The 21461-nt window shown below is 40.1% G+C and overlaps 1 protein-coding gene across 3 annotated transcripts in view; it reads left to right on the top strand.

Annotated features, from left to right (window-relative positions):
* Positions 1–21461, top strand: part of TIAM2 (TIAM Rac1 associated GEF 2) — a 227462-nt gene that overhangs the window by 23516 nt on the left and 182485 nt on the right. For all 3 annotated transcript variants that reach the window (XM_034765344.1, XM_034765342.1, XM_034765345.1), the window contains exon 2: positions 19868–20029. The gene's annotated coding sequence lies outside the window, so the exon portion shown is untranslated. The remainder of the gene's footprint in view (positions 1–19867; positions 20030–21461) is intronic.

Here is a 21461-nt window from a genome sequence, read left to right as displayed (position 1 = left end):
CCTAGTGACTTAAATAGCTAATTCCTATTTTCAAAAGTGACTTTCAATTAGACTAAGAGCCTTGTCTACCCTTAAAACTTACATAATGAGGTTTACCTTACTCGGGTGTGAAAGATTCACACGTAGTTAAGCTGACCTAAGCCCCAGTATAGACACTTCTAGGTCGATGGAAGAATTCTTCCATGAACTCAGCTACCGCCTCTTGAGACGGTATATTTACTTCTGCAACAGAAAATCTCTTTTCTGTCACTCTAGCAAGTGTCTACACTGCAGACATACCCATAGGTTCCTAAAGTACTTTTGAGAATGGGATTTATCCATCTAAGGATGTGTCTATGCTGCAAAGAAAAACTTAGGGCACTGAGTCTCAGAGCCTGAGTCAATTGACTTGGCCTTACAGGTCTGGGGCTGTAGGGCTAAAAATAGCAGTGTAAATGTTCTGGCTCACCTGAGTCCAGCCTCTAAAACCCAGTGATGGGGGAGGGTGTCAGAGCCCGATGTATACACTGCTATTTTTAGTCCAAGGCCCAGTCAATTGACCTAAGCTCTGAGACTCGGTTCCATGGGTTTTTCTTTGCAGCAGAGATGTACCCAAAGTTTCTTGGACCTTGCAATGCTGAGAGCTGGGCCTAAGTGACTTGCATAAGGCCACACAGGAAGTCTGTGGCAGAACCAGTAGTTGAATCCAGATCTTCTGAGTCCGAGTCCAGTGCCTTAGCCACAAGAGCATCTTTTCTCTTTTAGTTTAGTTTAATTTCTACTAAGATATTTGTAAGCTAGGTAGTTCAATTGAATATAGTCAACTATTGTAGATGTAAGAGCACCATACAGTTTCATACAATTTCCACCTAAAACCACAAACTGGGGCCCCTTTGTCTCCCCTCCCCAAACTCATGTAAAAGATGGTAAAAGGGAGCATGAACCTGATAGGTGGGGGAAAAAGTGGCAGCCCAAAACTGGGCTAAATTTGGGCTTAGTAACAAAATTAATTTGAGTTGGTAAAGAAATTTGAAATCAAGTGAATTTCTGTTGGTTTCATTTTCTTTTCTGAAAAGTTATCAAAGCACTGGTAAATATATATTTAATTTTAAAAGGTGTTTGGGATCAGTGACACATTCAGTATTGTAAAAGAAACTGATTGGTAAAATTAATTGGTAAAAATCTGAGTTTCAGCGTATGGACTCACCCTCTAGTAAAATTCTTGGGTGAGCTGCTTTTTCTGAGAGTGGTATGTTTAAGTGTAATTAACTGTGAAGATACAGCAAAAGTGCTTCCTTTCCCGTTTTCTCATGATAATTGTTATACCTTCTGGGCTTATATCCCGCAGGGTAGGAGCCAGTGTCCTGTAGTTTCTTAGGATGCTCTCAGTTGGTGGTTAGCCATGTGAGATTTCTGCTGTCACATGAATAACAGTCATCCCATTTTGCCTTCTGCTAATACAAGTTATACTTTCTGAAGGCAACTATTAGCATGTTTGCTCCTGGCTATATCAGAGTTAGCCTTTCATGCTTCGGATTAACACATAATGGTCCCTTTAAGAGTAATTAATTTAAAAGGTTGAAATTCCCTTTTCATTCAGACATTCTTCCTTCCTTCTCTCCAATTTCTCTTCAATAATATTTAATATGTCACTTTATCTGAGTAAAATAGTTTCCTCAACTGTATATATTTTCAGACTTTTGGATAAGATAAATACCACTGAAAACATGCTTGTAGAATAAAAATTAGCTGCACCTGGAAGTGGCTATATTTAAGGTTATGACAACACAGGGAGCATTTCCTTCAAGAGAATAATTCTACAAGAAAAATATAAGCGTTTACTGATCCAGGGTCACAGAGAAAATGTGTGAAATGAATAACACAAAGATTCTATAAACCTAGCTGCATCTCATTCCAATATTTACCACCTAATAATGATTAATTTAAGAGGGACATTTGGATACCATGGTGATCACAAAACTACTACTGCTACTTTTTTTCGTTTGTTTTTTGTTCTGTTGAGAAGTACAGATCTGAAAGCCAATGTATGAGGAACAGTGGTGCAAGCAGAATTAATTTCTTACCAGTATGCTGCACTCATGGGAGGGACACAAAGGGGGGGGCACGTGATCTTCCCACATGACTCCTTCCCACCCTGCCTCCAGCCCAGGGCCCCATGCTCTCCCTGTTCCCTCCCCATGATCCATCCCATGTTACCTGGGGGGGCCTCTGTCCTCCTCCTGCTGCGCCAGAGACTTCTGAACCCCAGGGCTCTCTGGAACCGCAGTGGCAAAAGGAGCAGAACGTGGGCAGCTCCGCTGGCCTGGCTGTACCACCAGCCCTGTCCTCTGGTGGGGCTGCTGTACAGACCCCAGATGGAGATGTAGCTGCGTGGCAGGGCTGGAGGTGGTACAGATGCACTAGAGGAGCTGCTGGCATGGGGCTGCCCGGCAACCCCACCTTCTGCTCCTCCTGTGTCTTTCTGGTAAAGAGTACCGGCTATAAATATCGTAGTGGTATGGCATACTGGACCGGACCACTGTACTTGCATCACTGATCAGGAAGCCTGTTGTAGTGTTGTATACTATGAGTGAGTTAATTTGGTTTTGTTCGGCTACGTTTATGGTTCACAAACATTAACACTTGAATTTTTTTAAAATTATGTGCTACTCTCACTATTTTTATTTTCAGTTGGATATTGGGCTTATTTATATTGTTATTGACTTACAGCACAATCATTTAAATATACCATGTGACAGATGCAGTATAAGAACCTGAGTAGAATAGAACAGAATCCTCTAAAATCACAAAATCTGGAAAGACTTGTATTATATATAAGGAATGGTTTTTTTTAAATGGGAGAAGACTGGATGATTTTGAGGATTAGTAATAAGATATGGTACCTTCACTTTTAGGTCATTGGTTTGAATGCAAGTTGCTAATGTTGTTACTGTTTGGCTTATATGAAAGAAAGATCATGTAGCAGGACATATATATATATATATATATATATATATATATATATAGCAACATTTTATGCTTTTGTAGGTACTGAAATCATCCCTTCTGTTTCTTTCTTTCTTTTTTTTTTTTTAAGTCACATTCATAGCTTCCGTTAAATAAATTGGCAGATTACTGCAACATGTCAATCACTCTCGCCTCAAGTCAGCAAATCACCTAAGCACGTGCATAAATTTCAGCACATGAATATTTTAAGTGGCTTCACTGTGACTACTTGTGTACCTGAAGTTATGCACGTGCTTAAATGCCTTGCTGGATTAGCATGCTTGTGTCTGCAGAAGCCTCTCCTGGTATCTAGTTAGACTCAGTCCCTTTTTGTTTTGTGTTGACTGTGTGAAGAGAACAGGCTTCCATCTACAATGCGTTACTTATCCCTTTATATATTTTACTTGAATACCATAATTGCAGTGAACCCCCTCCTAGCCTTCTGTTTTCCAGGCCTAACACATTAAGCTTCGAAAACTGTTCCTCCATCTCTAAATAATTCTTCTTGTATCCTCTGAAGTATTGAATGCATTTTTTTTCATCTTTGTTGCCCAAACTGTGCACAACATTTTGTTCTTAGATGCCGAGGAGAGAGAGAGAGAGAAAGAGAGAGAGATTATATATGCTAAAGATGGTATTCAAAGTAAGAACTGAGAAAGATCTACTATGGACTCACTGTTTCCTTACTCTTGCAACCAATTCCTAATGTGGCATGTGTTTTCCTTCACTGTGCCACGGTAAACTCCCTGGATAACTCGGGAAATTCTTAAGTGTCATGTTCCCATTACTCCTTACATGGCAATAAGGTAAGAATGCAAGACATCAACAGAAGTTTTACCCAACTGGGGCCATGAACACGTTTCGCTTTTTTTTCCTCGAACTTATGAAAATTTCTCCCAATTTGAACTGAACGAGAAATGAAGTAAAATATGAGTAAGAAATTTTGGCTTGTTTCTAATAAACTGTGTTCACATGTATCTATGATATGAATTATTGTACATAAGACTCCATTGATAAGCACCTGCTTAATGATTCTACAGGAAAAAATTGCCCAGTAAGAACAGTAATTCTGAACATTTACAGTGACTAATATTTACAACATCTCTGAGTGAGAGGAAGTATTAAGTGACTGACCTAAGCCATTCATCAAGAAAGTTGTTGCAAATAGTTTTTGTTTTTTCAGCGAACTAAATGTATTTTTATTAAATATTTCAAATAGCAAGGGCAAGACAGCCAATGTTTAATTTTATTGTTTTATTTTTTTATTTTTTTGCTTGTTTGCTTGCTGTCCCTCTGTCAAGGCTGAATCCCCACTCTGGCACTTTGAATACCGAAGGTGGGGGCCCGCAAGGATTTTAAAAATTAATACTTGCCATTCTAGGCTTGTATTAAACTCCTAAGGTTACAGCTTTTCTCTGAACTTGGCTTGGTAAACGCTGCCACCACCCAAATGCAAAAAAACCCCTTTGAACCTAGGAAGGAGCACTTGGGAATTCCTCCCTGTGGGTTACCCTCAAGCCCTTTCATCCCACTCCGGGGAAGATCTGAGAAAGAAAACAAAGGAAATTAGCTGTAGCTACCAGCTAATCAAACAACATTCACAAACCTTTTAGGACACCAAAAATCCAATCCTGTTCTTAAAAAAGGGTAAATTTTATTAGAAACCAAGAGGAAGAAAATACATCTGGAACTTAGGCTTTTGCTAGATTTTAAAAGAGCAATTCCAAAAGTTAAGTACCAAGAATAGCTTTCTTCTTAGGTACTTCTTAAAAGTTACAAGCAAACAAAAGCATCTGGGATTAGCACAGAGGTGATCCACAAGCCAAAATAAAGAAATAAACCTGATCGCGTCCATTTAAACATTCCTAATTAACTTACATATTTGGGGGGTTTCAAATAAGTAATTCTAGGTATGATCTGATGATTTCTCATACCTGACTTAAAGCTTTACACAGCATTCCTGCTGCCCTCTGTTCCCCTCTTTCCCGGAGAGACACAACAGACACAAAGGGAAAGCTTCTTTCCCAATTTTAAAAAGTTCTAGCCTTCCCATTGGCTCTTTTGGTCAGGTTCCCACTCTTTTTCTTTTATCTGTGGGCTTGTTAACCCTTTACATGTAAAGCAAGCAAAGAACAGACACGAAGAGGGATTTTACAGCTAGCTAGCTGGCTGGCTGGGTGTTTATAAAAGGGAGCTACCTCCATTTCATTTATCACACTCTCTTATTCCAGAATTGTTGGGTTGTGATGAACCAGATGAATTGCATTGGTGAACCAGAATGACCAATGAACCCCGCTGGAGCATGAAACCAGACTTTTGAGAGTACAGAACATTCTAATAAATAATTTTCTTGGTTTTGAAAAAGGTTTTGTTCTTTTGTGGGGGAAAAACACTTTTCAAAACTCAGGAGACTATGAAGTCACTTGTCTGATTCTCTGTGATTGGCTGCACACTCCTGAAAGAGTCCTTGGTAGCTAGACATTACTGCATGGTGCATTCTGTGTGTCAGGGCTGGCCCACAACATTTTGGCACCTGAGGCAGGTGCCCCCCATACTCCCTTGCTTAGGCCAAAACTTTGAAAGGTCTCAATTCTGCCTTCTTCCTGTTCTTCTGCTCTGCCACCTACCCCAATAAAGGAGAACTAACAACTTAAAATGCCTTCTTCAAAAATTGTAATTAACACTTACATTTGCTGTTTAGGCATTTGAAAGTTAACTTTTCTTGTCTGCATAGTAAACACTGGCATTTTTAATCTTTTTGAATAATCAAAGTGGTGCTTTCGGTGCCTTCTTAGTTGCAAAGATTTGAACTGCTTCCTGAAGGTCCACAGTCTGAGCCAGCTCATGCTCTATTGAGATGGTTGCAAGGCCGACCAGCCTCTCCTGTGTCATTGTGGAGCGTAGATGTATTTTTATTAACTTCAGCTTGGAGAAGCTGCATTCTCCACTGGCAGCTGTTACAGGAAGTGTTAGAAGTATGCGCAGAGCAACAAAAATATTTGGAAAGAGGGTGGTCATCTTATTTGTGCACATATGTTCAGAAGTGCCTTTGAAGTTGATCCTGCTGAAATGTATCTTGAAAGGGCTTTCAGTTCATCACCTAAATCACTCGCATCAATATTGCGCATGTCATCATGTGTCAACACTGTCTATAGTGCCCTGCATTGCTGGTGTAGGTCGTCTTCAGGTATAGTGAGGAGTTTTGGAATATCCTACATCGCAAATATACTGCTGTGTTCCTTGAGCTGCATGAAACCTTCTTCAACTGACTGTATTGCACAATCTAGCACCTGGTTAAAGAATTCAACTTTGAATTGTTGTTTGGGGTCTCTTATGGGATTATCCCATGCCTCATAATCAAAATATCGTCATCTTCGGTGACTCTTGTATTCTTGAATGGGTAGGAAAATAGCTTCAGTGTGAAGTTCCTCTGCCAACTTCTGTGCACTCTTCAGAACATTTTGAAATCCCTCATTTGACCGGTAAGACTGTAGGTATGATTTTGCTTTGTCCAGTTCCAATGCTCCAGATGTATCAAGGTCAACACTTTGAAATAAATGTTGTAAGCAAGAGACTCCAAACAGTATGTCATGCCACAACACTAAGCCACACAGAAATGTGAATTTATGTAGGTTTCTAGTGATTCCATTTCCCTCTGCCACTGTTCTCCCACGAACAGTTCCTGGTGTAGCGTTATCCTCCATAATGGCAACTATGGCATGACCTATCTTCCCAATTTGGTGTTTGATAGGTTTATCGCCTCCACTCGACTTTCCCATCGTGTGACACTCAGTGGTTTCAGTGTCAGAGAGGATGTTCCCAGATGTTGCTTCAAAATTTGCCATTGATGAGTTGATGCAGAGAAAAATACATAGATGTTTGAATTACATGAAAAAATTCAGCAACCTCACTAGAAGTTGATGCTGCATCTCTGGCCACCAAGTTCAATGAATGAGAACTGCATGGGACAAAAAAAAACTCGAGGGTTTAACTCTTGGATCCATGTCTGCACTTCTCTGTTCTTTCCTCTCATGTTGGCACCATTATTGTAGCCCTGAACTCTCATGTCAGCTATCGCAATTCCTGTAACTTCCAGCTTTTTAAGATGCACATTTGTCATACCAGCTCCTGTAGTATCATCAATGTCAATAAATTCTAGAAAATGCTTTCTGACAGTCACCATTGCAGGGACATTTTCACTAGGTTCTGTTGTTGTTACAAAACGCGCCTTTAAAGTCATTTGTTCCGTATGGCTGATGTCAGGTGTGCAGTCCAGAATAACAACAGTAATATTTTGCTGACTTCAGATCTGCCACAATCTTCTGTTTGACTTTTGTTGAGAGTAACTGCATGATCTCCTTTTGAATTGTTTTTCCAAGGTAGTGGTGTGTATATATATTTCTTGGGTGGTAACTCTTCTTAGATGCTCCTGGAGCATCAAACTCCGCCATCAGCTCCACAATTTTAAGGAAGTTTCCATTGTTTGGCACATACAGCTGATCTGAAGTGCTACACAGTGCTAGGTTTTGGGTAGCAAGCATTCTCACTACGGCAATGAGCCTTTTCAGAACATTTTGCCGGTAAAGAGACTGATGCAATCTTCTCTTGATACTGATAATCTATGGTGGCCTTTAACCTTAGTCGCATCTCAAGTTCTTTTCACCTATGGAATGCTCTCTTGTGATTTGCTGCCTTCTCATGGCAGGCCAGATTTCTAGCCAGATTTTTTCAAGTCCTTTGTTCCTGTAGAACCCAATGTGGCTGGAACATTAGACTGGAAGAGTTGGCAACAAAAGCAGTATGCAGCATTCTGGGTTTTTGAGTACATAAGCCCTGGCCTCTCCACTTGGTCCCCATTGGGGATTTCACGCCAGTAATGTGTTGGATGGGAACTTCTATTTTCATTGTCTTTGGGGAACATGAAGTTTTTCAGTTGCAGTACAAGGAAGTCCCTCAGGCTACTGCTCAAGTGGATCCACAGTCCTGGATCGTCTAGACTTAAGGAACTAAACTCAGCAGCAGCTGTTTCTTGCGCCCCTATCACACTCTTCTCTGATCTACACTTTTCTTCAGGAATGTGCATGGTCTCAACACTCAATTGAAGTGGATAAATAAGCAGGCTGGTAGCAGGGCCTGAGTGAGGGAAGGTGCCCTGAAGACATTGATATAACTGGCTCCTACTACTTCAGTTGACTGCCTGTTCTCCTCAAGTGGATTCAGGGAAGCAGCAGGAAATAGGAAGCGCCATGAGAAGCTGGTGTTAATCAGTCCAGGCTCTTGGGGGTGCTAGAGAGGTACATAAGAGGCTCCTCCTCCTCTCTCTCCCTGCAGCTCCTGCTGCTTTCTGTTATTCCATCTCACCTTTTCGCCTGCCTGCCTGTTATGTCTCTTGTGTCCTCCTTCCTCCAGCACAGCACTCCACCATCTCTGTGCATCTAGAGCAGAGAGAATACATATGCACCAGCAGCAGACACAATTTTCTGGGTCTCTGGGTCCTAGTGGCGTCCCTCCACAGTCTGGCACCTGAGGCTGCTGCCTCAGTTCACCTCATGGTTAAGCCAGCCCTGCTGTGTGTCGCTACAGAACCATACTGTGGAGTTCAGGAAACTTGTAACAATCAGGTGGTACTGTAAACTTACTCTCTTGTATGGTGCTGATTGCACCTTTCACCCTTGCTGTTTGCGGTAACCAACACATTTGATATTTAAAAAAAAAAAAATCATACAAGTCTCCTTTAAATATTGAGTTGTTTAACGGGGTTTGGTGAAGCAGTCAATGCAGTAGACTAAAGTTACACTTTAGATTTTTACTTGAAAATACAGGGTGCTATTTCCTGATCAGGTGTGGCAGATCATATTGCATTCTCATACATTTAGGGATGTTCTAAACAGGAAAAATGTGCATATAATAGGAAAGTTTTACACAGCTGGAAATTTGATACTATTATCTGATCCTTCTTTCTTAAATGTGAAGAAAGCCCTGGGATTATAATAATCAGATTAGATGTTTTTCTTGTCTTTTTTCTCTCAGGTTTTTGATTTGTAAGAAGCTGTTTGCTTAGTACTGCAGTACAAGGCCTGTAAATTGGACTTCAGTGATTTTTCTGTTACATTTTAAAATAATGAATTGTTTTCCTACCTGCCTCCCCTGCCCAAGGAGAAGATGTCTTTGTTGATTTCTTGGTAGTATTATTAAAATAGATATTTTTCTGATGTGTACAAACAAGATTACAAGATAAAGAACTGATTACAACAGGTCATTCTGAGAGTGGTTTGTGGACTTCAGAGTCCTGTAAAGAATTGTTTTACATCAGTCATGTTCAGTCATATGCTTTTGTCCCGTTCTCTCCTTCCCCCTCCCCCCCGGGGTCAACTAACTGGTTTTAAGAAGCACAATAAGAGACTTTCTTTCCCCTGCCATCCCCACCAGTGATTCCTCTGCCTGTCAGAGGGAATCCTGAAGATCCCTTAAAGTGTACTTTTATTTATTTATTTATTTATTTATTTATTTAACCCCTCTCCCGTCTGGCTCTCTACTATATCCTCTAGTCACTTGCTGATTATGAATGAATGGGAATCTGGAGGGTCTGTCAGTGATGATCTTGAAATCAGTAGCTAGGAGAAAAAGATGCAGGACTCAGAACAATGCTCCTAGTTCTCCCCTTCTAGTTCCTGTCTGCTAGGAAAGAGCACATCATGTCCACACAAATCCTAGCTCTTTGCATTGCTAGGCTGAAAATCAAGCAAGTAGCTAAGAATGTTGGCATTATGTTTATATTTGTAAATAAAGGTTTTCAAGAATGAAAGGAGAAATATATGTTAAAATGTCAAGTCACTGATTGGGGCAAAGCATGGTAGCTTTTACATAGAATGATCTGGTGATCTAATTATAGTAACCCAGTTTCTTCATCACATGAAAGAGAGAGGGAGAAAATGGTGAGCGTGGGATAAAGATTGGAGAAGCATTGTAAAAAGACCTTGGCAGCCCAAGGCATTCATGAAGTGAAAGGAACTTGGAGAAAATTGGCAAGGGCTGGTGAGATTCCCATATACATGGTTCACTAATCTTTGCTTTCAACATTGTTAAATTAAGATATTGGGTTATACGTGTCACGATTATAAACAGGTGTTTAGTGACAAATAGTTAAAAGAAATGCAGCCAGTTAAACAGAAGAACAAATGTGTCAGTGATATGTTTAGTAAGTGAATGCAGAAAACTCTGCTGCTGATGCAACACTACAAGTTTGTATTTTTTTTTCTTACCATGTTTTATAGCTAAGTACAAGATACCTTTCATAGGTTTCACATCTCACATTCTGTAGCAGACATTGTCTATAACACAGACCTCTGATTTCCATCCTGACCTTTTAATTAGTGCTTGGTTCAAAGCCTATTGATGGCTTTGTCTACACTGTGCACCTTTTAGCAACACGGCTGTGCCTCCACGGCTGCGCCGCTAAAAGGCGCACAGTGTAGCCGCTGTTTGTTGGCAGGAGAGAGCTCTCCCACTATCAAAAAAACTTCCATCCCTGACAAGCAGCAGTAGCTTTGTTGGCAGGAGAGCACTCCTGCTAACAAAGCACTGTTAACACCAGCGCTTTTCATCAGCAAAACTTTTGTTGTTCGGGGATGTTTTTTTGTTTTTGTTTGTTTTTTTCCCCCCCCCACATCCCTGAATGACAAAAGTTTTGTCATTCAGTTTCCAATGTAGACAAAGCCTTAGTGAGTATCCTATTTATCTAAAGTGGAGTGACTATATGCAATACATAAGAAGAGTTTATAAATATTATTTTATTGCCCAGTACTGATAACCTCTACATAACAAGCAGTGTTTTAAAATGACAAAGGTCAGTAGAAGAAATCATGTGCCTATGTCCTGCTGGCTGTGTGCTATCAAGCTTATGATCAGCCTGGTGAATGTACAGAACTAATGACCGATAGTTTTCTGGCTCTGCTAGCAATCAGGCTTACAACCCTCTCCTGTTCCTCCTCCTCTGTTGATGTACTTATAATTCCAGATGAACTGTTAACAGCAAGTTTTCTAGTAAGAATATGAAACACGCAGGCTTACCAGAGTAAGGTAAAGTGCAGGGGGCATTCAGGATTGAAACTGGGACAGTTCAATTTGTAATTTGTCACTTTGTATATACTCCTCAGATTCTATTTGTGGTTTAAAGGGATGAAATAGTTAGAGTTCCTGGTGCACTGAGCCTGATTTATAAAACGTATAGCTATTGCATTATATAATGGACATTCAATGTTTCTTGAAAAGTTGATTTATATGATCATTTATGTTCTTGAATATTAAGAAGAGACTAAGAATTAATGGCATTGCCTGAGCTGCTTTAGCACATTTTTCACCTTATATGGAAAATGGCCTACTGCTTATCAGGCAGAAGAAAGAGTATTTGCGATTGTCACATTCCTTAAAGTTGGAGGAAATCACTTTTATCTGACTAAAGAATAAACTTTAAGGTTCATTTTGCCATTTAAATATTGGTTTTAATTCAATAACTATTAGAATGGGCAGTGCTTCTTCAGCAGAATAGTGCCTCTGCACATTTTCATTGCCATGTAGCAGAGCTCTTTCCTCAGCTTGGTTAGAGAACCTTAGATGTACTAAAGTAAATGTATGTTTCTGTTTGGAACCATCTTAGGTTTCCGTGTGTGTGTGTGTGTGTAACTACAGTGTATATATAAAGAGCAATACAAATTGCTATTAACTTTCTGTATTGCCTTTTTTACTGTTGAAGAGGCTTGGATTTGAGTGGTCTTTTTAATTCACAAGTTTTGCCTGTGTTAACCTACTCTGAAGGTTTGTTAAATCATTATGCTTCTGTGGGAATAGTTATGTCTCAAGTTCATCATTTGACTATAAAGATTTAAAAGGTAAAAAATATGGGCATGGAGGAAGAACCACTTGTTTAAGCACCAATATCTCTGATTAGCAAGGAGAATGGAGAAAAACACATTGATGTTGAAGAGGTTTTTAATTGTCTAATCTGATCTATTTAAAAAAAAAAAAATTCTGATCTCACATCAGTGTAAATGTACAGCATGAAAACTGCAGTGAAGTCAGTGTCCTGTGGAACATGAGAATCTCTGGAGGTGTGAGATCAAAATCCGGTCTGATCTAGATGTTTCTCTCTAATGTCTTAAGTTTTTCTTTCAGTTAAATATTGCAACTTCATGAGACTATGATGTTCCATGCGGTAGAAAGTCATTCAGTGTGTGTATTTGAATGTGAATATATTTCTTGTGGCATATTACTGGTTGCATATCAACAGAGACTTCGACTTTACAGTGTATAGCACACTAACTTTAGGGACTAGATTCTGCCACCCTAATTACTAATTATAACTACCTTACTGTGTAGATGATCTTGTATATTTCAATTGGTGAGTAAGACTGTTCAACAGGTGTAAGGATAACAAAGTCTGGCCCTAAATTATTTTGCTATTTTTAATGCACAATTATGCAGTTCAAAAATAGTTAATTAGATAGCAAAATTCAATACTTTTCTTTATCCTTAAAACTAACCCTTGGATATTAATTTTTTTTTTTTTTTTTTTTAAATATGTAGCAAGAAATCATGAGTCCAAGCTTGAGCCAAAAGACACATAAGGCTAGGTTTATATGGCTAAATACTTGATAAACCAATATGCGCTTTATAAAGCGGTTGCATTGAACTATCCATTGAACTATCCTTTTTGTGGAGGTGGGGAAAGGAATATGGTGCGTTGTTTTGTGGTTTTCCCAATCTTTGTATTTGATGGTTCATATGAAAAGAACAGAATTTCTTATCAGACATGTTATAACAGGTCTTAAACTATCCATATTTATTTTTAGGTCTCCACCCTTGGGCTTTGGATCTTGCAAACTGCTATTTTAGTAAATTGAAGTCTATATATAGGGGAAACTGGCAAATTAAATATTGTTTAAATCTGTGTAATAAAAATAGCAATTACTATGTTTTGAAAATCTAGCTATAAAAAGTAAATGATACAAGAAAGCCAAGTTAAAAAGCATTTCATTTTAGTTTGTTACTAAAATGACCAATGTTTCCTGCTGGCTCTTGCACCCTGCAATTGGAGGATCTGGCATGAAAATGTTTTAAATAATGCTAGGTTTTGTTGCTGTTTGGCGCTGCATAATATTGAGGCTGGAATGACTTAAATATACAGGGCATGGGCCAAATCCGGGAGTCCTGTCTTAGGCAGAACTCATACTGACGGCACATTAAAGTGTCTGCAGTGGGAGTTTTGACAGAGAAATTGCTAGAGATTTTCTCAAACTACTTATTACTAGGTTTTGCAAGTAGAATTTTCGTGATTATTTTTCTTCAAAAATGGAGCACACCCATGAACACTGGAATTTATCAGAAATCCTAATTTTGATCATGTTAACATTGTATCAGTCCCTTAATGAGAAACCAATTATTTGTGATAACTTTATCTGTTCTTAATCTTTTTTAAATTACTTTGGTAATAGGAAGGACAGTCAGTAAATCCAAAAATTCTGTATTTAGATTGCAAATGAATTTACTGAGCTGCTGAACATCAGAGACTGGCATATAAATTGCTCAGTAATCTGTTTTCAGGAGGCAATAGGTTGTTTATATGTTTTTCTTTCTTCAAGGGGTCTGTGGTGTCCCTGCTAGACCCATGATGATGATGATTTCTCTTTTACACAGAAATATAAGTATCTAATGCTTTGTACTGCACTTTGAAAATCACCATACTGCTGGCTTCTCTCATGGGGGCACTAATGCAAAAAGGAGCATGTTTACTTTAACGAGGTGGGCATTTTGGGCTTGTCACATCTGTGACCATTCTGTGTTTTAAAGCAATATATGCATTATAGGTGGAGCTGGAACTGCTAGTTGTCTAACATTTTCCATTATTAGCCCGTTTTCAGTTGCTTTTAACTTTGCCAAACTTCAGCCATTCAAGTTAACATTTTCCATGCGTGCTGTCTGCCACAGGCAGAACTCTTTTGGAAAGTTTCAGCAAAAGTGGTTCAGCTGTTTCCAAGAACGCAGTTAGGGAAAACTGGGTAGGTTTGCCAATGTAAATTTTTTTTTTTTTTTTTAAACAACCATTTCTTTGAGGACCTTCTAAAATGCCTCTAGGATCTGGAGCATGAATTTGAAATTTTGACCAGGGGATCATCTTGGGCTCAGGAATGGTGCCTTATGCTGTCCTCATTAAAATCAACCCTGATTTGTACAAGTTACAAGACTCTGAAAATTGCCATTTGCACATAGTCAGTAGAGTAGGTTAAAAGAGGCTTGCTGCTAAAATCTCTGAACTGCATTAATTGTGCTCCAGCTTCACAGGCACAGAGCTCTGAATGGGGCAATGGTGCATCAGCAGCTACTGCTTCCCCTGCAGGGGTTCTCAAACTTCATTGCATCACAACCCCCTTCTGACAACAAAAATTACTACATGACCCCAGGAGGGGGACTGAAGCCTGAGCCTGCCCAAGCCCTGCCACCCTAGGCAGGGAGCCAAAGCTGAAGCCTGAGCCCCACCGTCCTGGGCAGGGGGGCCATAGCCTAAGCCCAAGGGCTTCAGCCCCTGGCGGGGCGGGGGGGTGGAGGGGGCACCGTAGCCTGAGCTCCACCACCCAAGGCTGAAGTGCTTGGGTTTCAGCTCCAGGCAGTGGGGCTCGGGCTTCAGTCCTGGGCCCCAACAAGTCTAATGCTATTTGCGGTGACCCCATTAAAATGGGGTTGTGACCCACAGTTTGAGACCCGCTGGCTTAGGGGAAGACATGTTGGGAGCCCAGAGGAGACTGTGAGGTCTCTTGTCTCAGCTCTTCCAGTGATTACTGTTAATAACTATGTGCATTTCACATCCCTTATTATTCAGTAAGACCTTTTGCCTTGCGATGTTACTCAAAAGGAAAGTGTCATTGTTCCCATTTTACGGATGCAGTAATGGAGAGGTCACTTCTGGCGGAGTTGGAAGTAGAACTCTGGAGCTAGCTTCCAAGTACTGCTCCTTTCAGGAGGCGCAGAGCACAATAGGTGCAACTCCAGGTATGGGGCAAAGGTGTTGTTGAGCCACTGTTATGTCTACCAGATTCTGGGATGGAGTGTTGCCAGCTCTCATGATTTTAGTGAGAGTCTCATTTTTCTTAAAGCCCCAACTCCCAGAGTCCAGCAAATACATGAGAATCTCAGTTTTCATTTTAAAAAAAAAAGTTTTGTTTCTAGTCCTTACGGTTGCAGAGAAAAGCTTGAAAATGTGACCTGAGTGTACACTCAATATTTTTCCAAAAAGGTAAATTAAACTAATCTGAAAGGTATTGGTTTTTATAAAATCTCATGGATTTTTAAGCCGGTGTCATGGTTTTGAGGGGCCTAACTAATGATGATTGAGTGCTTGACATTAGCAATATTGGGGCTACTTTGGGGGCTTTAGAAGGGTATCATCTGAGGCACACTGCCTCCTTAGGGCTACTGTTCAGATGGTGTAGCATATACCCCACCCCTTGCTTAGGACAGTGCCTGAAGGCACAATTTATCTTTCTGGATCCTATTCCCACCATATTCTCTGCCTTGCTCTGTGCAGTTTTCTAAACCCGTCCTGTCTCTACCCTCTCCTAGTTTAAGTCCTTCCTTAAAAGCACTTTTTCTAAAAGCTCTTCCCTTCATTGAGAAATGCTTGGTAATCTCAGCAGCAGTAGGAACATTTTAGAAAGTTATGTATTTGAGGTACTTCAATTATTTTAATTGTGACTAATCTATGCATTATGTGTGTTTTTGGAGGAGAAAAAAATCCACAACTTGTTTGGTCTCTTGCACCTACAGATTTAATGTGATTCATCTGTACTGAAAAGTTATTAGTGTGTAAGAAATACCATAGGATCACAAGAAATAACAAATTGCCTTTTGAGCATGAATGACTAGATTGTGTTTACAGTCTTATAGTCATCTGCTGTACTAACAGTAATTAAGAATGATGTTTTGTACACCCCCAGGCTCACATTTCATACCTAGGTGAATGTTACCATGGATTTCCGAACATGTGCGGTAGTCGTGGCACACCTTTTAGTATTTACAGCATTTCCAAGCCATTAGCACTGTTCTGAAAAGCTTTTGTTCAAAAGCACTAAGCAAGCGTATTTTAAACCAGAACATTCTCACATTGGAAAAAAAGTCATTAATTAAGTTATGGGGGTGAAAACATTACTGTCAGTGTAGCCTTCTTTTCTTAATTGGTAAAAGCATATGGACAGTAAAGTGAAGTAAACAATTATCCAGTACAGGTCCATTTGATTTTCCAAGTTTTGCTTTTTTAGATTACATTTAATCAGTGAAAAATTGTAGGTCCAACACAATGCACATTGAAGTCAGTGGTAGGAGATTTTCCAATGAGTTCAGTGAATTTTGGAAAAAGCGCTGTGATGGGCAGGAACAATTTGAATGTTTCTCTTTAACAATTTGTCTTAGCACCATTTGCAATGCCTAGTATTTCATAAACTCTGCTTAAGTGAAAAGACAGCATTTTGATGCATTCCCCTCTTGATTGAAAAAACATTTAGAAATATTAAAGCAGACAAATAATAAATGTCCTTACTTAAAATGTAGTATAAAATATATGAAAAATGTTACCAGTGCAATAATATAAAGCACCACAAAAATTGTGTGAGACTGACACGTTAGCTAGAATAGAGGACTTGCATCTAATTTGCATAACTTTCTCTCTCTGCGTTGATGGATTCCTTAAGAACTCCAAAGAAATAACTGTAAAAATTTGTCTTCAAGGGGTTTTCATTTTTTAAATTTAATTTGGGAGATGGACAGTATAATTTTGGCATGTCTCTACCATTAGATCTTAAAAGTTAAAAATGAAGGAATTCCCTATTATTATGGATGTTCCTCTCATACCAGTTTTCAGTGCTAGTAACACATATGCTTTCCACATCTGCAGCTCCCCTGCATAATAGTGCTGTGTGTTGCTGTCTCTTGGGAACATTTGAGTTCTGATGCAGTGACCAGATTAACAGCACTACTGTGGCAGTGGTTGCTTTATGGGCATAGATGATGCTTATATAATATAATTACTGTATAGTTTACAACGTTGCTTTAAGTAAAAAAGGAAGACCATTTGTCTCCATTTCCAAAAAACTTTTTTTGTGGGGAGGTACCTTTTGTTTTGTTTTGTTGGTTCCACTGCAAAAAAGTTTGAAGTTAACAGTTTGCTCAAAATTGGCAGTTAGGCTCCCATTTTTCTATAAGCCTAATTCTGTGCCATTGAAGTAACCGGGAGTTTTCCTATTGACTTTAATGAGCACAGGACCTGTATTTCTGTTCCCCCTATTCCGCCGTTGTTGGCTATCCTCCATTCTATTCCCTATCTGGCCCGCCTCATTGAACAGCTGTAGTAACACTCCTTCCCCCTGAGGTGACAGCATCATGAACACTGCTATATTAGCTCTGTGAGATGCAGCCAAACAAGATCACAAAACTTCTTTCCTTCCTCTCTCTTTAATTTTTCTTAGTACCTTTAAATAAGAGATATGTAGAATAAATGTATCATCCATGGTGGGGAGCTACAGAAAGGTGACCCAAGAATGACTGACTTCTGCACATTTCTGCTTTTAAAAAATAGGATACGGATATAGGAGCAGCTTCCTCTCTTGACTCTTTATGACGTGACAGGATGATGATCATGCATTGTGTTGTCTGATGTCAATGGGGAAGTCTGTCTTTGGTTTTGTGTGCTGTGTAGTGCCTACCACTTAAGTGGTACTGAACAAAGAATAAACATTAATTAGCAGCAGCGTTAAAGAGCAATGAATATGGGGACATGTAGTCCAACCCTTAGACATTTTATATCTGAGGTGTGGAGAACTGGAGGGTAATGGTGGGCTCTGTGGGCTATCCTTTGGTAGGCTGCATGGAGTAAGAGAACATATTTACATCATCCTGTAGAATTAAGGTTTCAGTAGAAACATAGTAACATTGCAAGAGAGAAGAAGGTTATGGTGTCCCATCCCCCACTCTGCCTACCACTGGTACCCAGTCCTTTTCCTGTCTGTGTTTTTTAATTTGTTTTTATTTTTGATTAATCTGCAGTCAGTTTCAGTTTTTCTGAGTATAGACTTCCATATCTCTGTTAAGCTCCAACTAAGCATTTCTTTTCTTTGAGGGAACATGGTGCCTTATAGAACTGGGCCCATTAGGGTGACCAGACAGCAAATGTGAAAAATTGGGACGGGGTGGGGGGTAATAGGAGCCTATATAAGAAAAAGACCAAAAAATTGGGACAGTCCCTATAAAATCGAGACATCAGGTCACCCTAGGGCCCATAGTTTTGAAGTCCAGAATTGGGAAACAGAACCTTCTCTAAGATTTTATTTTAAAGTACTAAGGAAGCAATGCTGAAGGCTTTTTTTATTTGGATAAAGAAATGAGGCATTTAAGCTGTAACTGATTAGTGCAAGTTTTTCTCTAGTGTGGAACAATCTCTGTTCAATGAAGACTTTTCCTGAGCAACTCAACTGCTTTAGTGAATGATTATCTTTCTAATTAATCTATCTGCTGAGTTGAGATGTAGAGGCTTTTTGATGGAGATCATTAGTTTTGCATAGAATAAGCTGAATTAGAGTAAGTGTTAACAAGATATTCAAATTTTTCCCCCCATAAGATCAAACACATTTATCCTCAGTAGTTTAGGGAAGTAATTTGTGTTTGCTGTTTTTATTAATGCATTGCCTGTGATACCATTCGAGTACATACCCAGGGTCCCGAGCAGGCTTGAATTTAGGGGGCTGCCCTGTGCTGCTGTCATGGCTTCTCTGCTAGATATTGGTACAAAACTATCTCAGGTTTGCTTACTTATGCTGCAATCACACCTCCCAGTTGCTGTGTAGTGTAGATGGACTCTCAGAGCTCAGTTATGCACCTTCTTCATTTTATTTGGGTAGAGAAGCACAGCAGTGGTGTCTTCAGTTTCATTGTTGTGAGATGGTAGAGGCAGAAAAGCAGCAGATTAGCTGGTCTGCTCTAGAAGCAGAAGTGCTTGCAAAGTCAAATGGTTGGGACAGGAAAAATTGCAGGAGTGCTTTTTTTTGACTTGTTATGCAGATGTTGTCTAGATGATGTAGTTGCAATTTGATGATAACGTCAAAGCATGGCTTGTGCATAGCCTTATAAGGGAACACAAATGAGAATCGGACACAAAAGACTTCCCGAATTTGCCACTATGTAAGATGCAATTCCTGTGGGATGGTTGAGGCATTAGCAGGCACTGCTCCTCGCTAGTGCCTCAACCATCCAGATGAGGCTATACTGGTGTAGGACATGCTCCCACACACTGACCAGCAAGCAGAGCTAGTTCATAGAATATCAGGCTTGGAAGGGACCTCAAGAGGTCATCTAGTCCAACCCCCTGCTCAAAGCAGGACCAATTCCCAACTAAATCATCCCAGCCAGGGCTTTGTCAAGCCGGGCCTTAAAAACCTCCAAGGAAGGAGACTCCACCACCTCCCTAGATAACGCATTCCAGTGCTTCACCACCCTCCTAGTGAAATAGTGTTTCCTAAAGGTGCAAGGGTGATGGAGTTGACATTGTACCGTGTGCTCCTCTGGAGGAATTCTGGATGACTCAGCAATAATTCCTCTTGCTGCAGGTTGGCCATCTCTGCATTGACAGTTTGCAATATGCCCCTGGCTTTCAAAGCTATTTGCAATAGGTGCATCTGAATTTCCCACACAATGTGCATGTGTCTGTACAAAACAAACAGCAAAAGTTACCCAGCTACCTATGTTGTATATGTACCTGTGTGTTTTGAATGTGAAACCTTTTCGAAAATTTAACTGGTCAAAGCAATTTGACACTAACAAATGTTCAAATGTTTTTATTTTCCAGACTGACCGCTCTACTAAAATATAGAATAATAACACAAGAATTCCTCAACTGGGAGAGCAGCAGAGGCAGTGTTAAGCACAAGAAATACTCCTTGTCCTGGGTGCTTCTAATTCAGGACGCAGTGGGAAGCAAAGGAGCCAGATACCAAATAAATGATGCAAGGTTTGTTTGTTTGTATTTAATTTTCAATTTATAAACCTGCTTACAAAATAGTTAGACTAACCCTCATAGTCTTTACCTATCCCTGATCCAGCTCTTATTGAAGTCAATGGGAGTGTTTCATTTGACTCCAGAAAGAGTTGCCTTTGACCAAAGTTTTGTAATTTTGTATCACAGCACAGATAAATCCTGTCTATACTTGCTCATAATAAAATGTCCTCTGGGTTTTACTTTCCATGCTACTAACAGCTTCATGTTGAGGCAAATAGCCCTCTGTCCAAGGAGGGCTAGATGCAGCATTTTGGTGTCCATCTACACTGTCCCTGAATCCAAGACAAAAGTCACTTTCAAGAGTTGCAAAGCATAGCCCCCATCCCGTACTGCCCCAAAGGAAATAATTATACTAGACCATGGCTCTCAACCTGTCCAGACTACCATACCTCTTTCAGGAGTCTGATTTGTCTTGCATACCCCAAGTTTCACCTCACTTAACTACTTGTTTACAAAATCAGACCTAAAAATACAAAAGTATCACAGCACACTAGTACTGAAAAATTGGTTACGTTCTCATTTTTACCATTCAATTATAAAATACATCAAATGGAATATAAATATTGTACTTCAGTGTACAGTATATACAGCAGTATAAACAAGCTATTGTCTGTATAAAACTTTAGTTTGTACTGACTTCACTAGTGCTTTTTACGTAGCCTGTTGTAAAACTAGGCAAATATTTAGATGAGTTGATGTACCTCTTGGAAGACTTTTGGTACCTCAGAAGTATGCATTCCCCTGGTTGACAATCACTGTACTAGACTTTAATTCTCATGATGCATAGTCTATCATTCTGCCTTAGTCACCATTTGGAGCTCATGACTGTGGGTCAGTGTGGCATGTGGAAGATATCTGGGTCTGTGGTGCATTATAAAGAGTTGGTGCAGATTTTGTGTGATATTTTTTTTTTTTTTTCCCCTCCTGCTGTGGTTTTATGAAGAGATAATGTTGTGGGAGTCAAGTTGTTTCTTGGCATTTTAAAGATGATGTGATTCGTGAAAGGAGGAGGAGAGGACAGCCAGCCAGCCAGACAGGTAGCTGTAAAATCCCTCTTGGTCTGTCCTTTGCTTGTTAACCCTTTACAGGCAGGGCCGGCTCCGGGCACCAGCTGAGCAAGCTCGTGCTTGGGGTGGCAGATTCTACGGGGTGGCATTCCGCCCAATCCTACGGTGGCACGGCTGCTTTTTGTTTGTTTTGTTTTGTTTGCCAATCCGGCCGCCTTGTAGGGGGCGATGGCATGGAGGAGGGGAGTGCCCCGCTGGGAGCAGGCTGCGCACTCCGTCTGCCCCAGCCAAGGGGGCAGCCTGCGTCCTTCCCTCCCCTCCAACTGGAGCGGCGCGGATCCCTCCCGGCAGCACAGCGGTCGGGGCCACATGACAAG

The sequence above is a fragment of the Trachemys scripta genome, chromosome 3 (genome assembly GCF_013100865.1).
Source record: "Trachemys scripta elegans isolate TJP31775 chromosome 3, CAS_Tse_1.0, whole genome shotgun sequence".
NCBI lineage: Eukaryota > Metazoa > Chordata > Testudines > Emydidae > Trachemys > Trachemys scripta.
Note: the sequence above shows the minus strand (reverse complement) of the source record. Positions and strands in the feature narration are given on the sequence as shown.